The following is a 3,524-nucleotide window of genomic DNA, read 5'->3' as shown; positions in this document are numbered from 1 at the left end:
CCACCATCATCATCACCACCATCATCACCACCATCATCTTCATCACCACCATCATCACCACCATCATCACCACCCCCATCATCACCACCATCTTCATCACCACCATCATCACCACCCCCATCATCACCACCATCATCATCACCACCATCATCACCACCATCATCTTCATCACCACCATCATCATCACCACCATCATCACCACCCCCATCATCACCACCATCTTCATCACCACCATCATCACCACCCCCATCATCACCACCATCATCACCACCATCATCATCACCACCATCATCATCACCACCATCATCACCACCCCCATCATCACCACCATCTTCATCACCATCATCACCACCATCATCACCACCCCCATCATCACCACCATCATCATCACCACCATCATTGCAATCATCATCACCACGATCATCAACACCCCCATCATCACCACCATCATCACCACAATCATCACCACTATCATCATCATCACCACCATCGCCATCATCATCACCACCATCATCACCACCATCATCACCATCATCATCACCATCATCATCATCACCACCATCATCAACACCACCATCATCATCACCATTACTACCACCATCAACACCATCATTGCAATCATCATCAACACCACCATCATCACCATCATCACCACCATCACCATCATCATCAGTGTTATGGGATTAAAATGTAGCCAGATATAGAAAATGCCATATGTATCATGACTAAATACAGGCTTCAGAAGCATCACAAACATGATCAAAGGTTTTCATGATGATAATAATAATAATAATAATTATTATTATTATTATTATTTGTATCACTATTATTTTTGTTGCTATAGACAAAGGATAGGACAAAAAGTGATATATTGCCTCTCTGACTACTATCAAATACTACATTTCTGGTGTTTTCGATAAACATTGTCCTTCCTGTATAAATAAATAGTTAAAAATAATTTAGAATCAGTATCTGTCTATATATATATTGCATTAAGGTATGCGTGTTATATCTATACAATATTAATCTTATCTATTCCTTAATTTTTAATTCTCTCTTATTAATCTATCCTTCTATCTGATATCCCTCTGTCTATCATCTGTCCATCTCTCTGTCTTTATTTGTGACCATTACGATGACTATTAATGTCAGTGTATATTATAAATAGTAATATATTATCGATATAATAGTTTCTTTTTTTATGTCAGTAATATTTAATAATGGTACGTCGCAGTCTGAAATTGAATCCCCCCGCCTGTGCAGAGAATGTGTCCCTTGTCTTTTTCTTTCCTCCTCTCTGTATTGTCTTTGGCAGTCCAGAGCTTCCACAGTCATTAATCCAGAATCTCCCCATTCTATCCAGCGCTGCCTGCCATGTGCTCAGGTGTAAGGGATGAGCCGCATGCCACCCGGCCCATAAAAAGCCTGTCAATTAATATCAGCAAATTAAAAATTGCAAATGTTATTGAGGGTTACAAATGACCAATAAAACGAAATAATTTAATTACATTCAGGATGATGGATATACTGAGTCAGCCAGTAAAAAAAAAAGTCCAGCTATTAATATAGAATGTACGAATGTTCTGCTAAACGATCTAGATAGATACAGAGGAAAATAGAGACGAAATCAGACATCGAGGGTATAAAGACAGAAAGTATATAAAGTGCATGTATATAAAAGTGTGTACGTAACTGTGTGTGTGTGTGTGTGTGTGTGTGTGTGTGTGTGTGTAAGCACACATGTGTTTATATATAGCATGTATCTATTTATATATACATACACACACTTAGAAAGATAGGTAGTGGATAGATAGATAGATAGAGGGATAGATAGATAGATAGATAGATAGAGGGATAGATAGATAGATAGATAGATAGAGGGATAGATAGATAGAGGGATAGATAAATAGATAGATAGAGGGATAGATAGAAGGATAGATAGCTAGATAGATAGAGGGATAGATAGATAGAGGGATAGATAAATAGATAGATAGAGGGATAGATAGAAGGATAGATAGCTAGAGGGATAGATAAATAGATAGATAGATAGAGGGATATATAGAGGGATAGATAGATAGAGGGATAGAGGGATAGATAGAGGGATAGATAGATAGATAGATAGATAGATAGATAGATAGATAGATAGAGGGATAGATAGAAGGATAGATAGCTAGAGGGATAGATAAATAGATAGATAGATAGAGGGATAGATAGATAGAGGGATAGATAGATAGAGGGATAGAGGGATAGATAGATAGAGGGATATATAGATAGATAGATAGATAGATAGATAGATAGAGGGAGGGATAGATAGATAGATAGATAGATAGAGGGATAGATAGATAGAGAGATAGATAGATAGATAGATAGATAGATAGATAGAGGAATAGATAGAGGGAGGGATAGATAGATAAATAGATAGAGAGGGCTAGATAGATAGATAGATACATAATAGATAAATAAGATAGATAGATAATAGTAATAGAGAGATAATAGATAGATAATTGATAGATAGATAGAGGGATAGATAGATAGATAGAGGGATAGATAGATAGATAGATAGATAGAGGGATAGATAGATAGAGGGATAGAGGGATAGATAGATAGATAGAGGGATAGAGGGATAGATAGATAGATAGATAGATAGAGGGATAGATAGATAGAGGGATAGATAGATAGAGGGATAGATAGATAGATAGATAGATAGATAGATAGATAGATAGAGAGAGGGATAGATAGATAGATAGATAGATAGATAGATAGATAGATAGATAGAGGGATAGATAGATAGATAGATAGAGGGATAGATAGATAGACAGAGGGATAGATAGAGGGATAGATAGATAGAGGGATAGATAGATAGATAGAGGGATAGATAGATAGATAGATAGATGGATAGATAGATAGAGGGATAGATAGAGGGATAGATAGATAGATAGATGATAGATAGATAGATAGAGGGATAGATAGATAGATAGAGGGATAGATAGATAGATAGAGGGATAGATAGATAGATAGAGGGATAGATAGATAGATAGATAGATAGATAGAGGGATAGATAGATAGATAGAGGGATAGATAGATAGATAGAGGGATAGATAGATAGATAGATAGATAGATAGATAGAGGGATAGATAGATAGATAGAGGGATAGATAGATAGATAGAGGGATAGATAGATAGATAGATAGATAGATAGATAGAGGGATAGATAGATAGATAGATAGAGGGATAGATAGATAGATAGATAGATAGATAGAGGGATAGATAGATAGATAGAGGGATAGATAGATAGATAGAGGGATAGATAGATAGATAGATAGATAGATAGATAGAGGGATAGATAGATAGATAGAGGGATAGATAGATAGATAGAGGGATAGATAGATAGATAGAGGGATAGATAGATAGAGGGATAGATAGATAGATAGATAGAGGGATAGATAGATAGATAGATAGATAGATAGATAGATAGATAGAGGGATAGATAGATAGATAGAGGGATAGATAGATAGATAGATAGAT

Source organism: Anomaloglossus baeobatrachus, chromosome 3, assembly GCF_048569485.1.
Source record: "Anomaloglossus baeobatrachus isolate aAnoBae1 chromosome 3, aAnoBae1.hap1, whole genome shotgun sequence".
In the NCBI taxonomy this organism is placed as follows: domain Eukaryota; kingdom Metazoa; phylum Chordata; class Amphibia; order Anura; family Aromobatidae; genus Anomaloglossus; species Anomaloglossus baeobatrachus.
Note: the sequence above shows the minus strand (reverse complement) of the source record.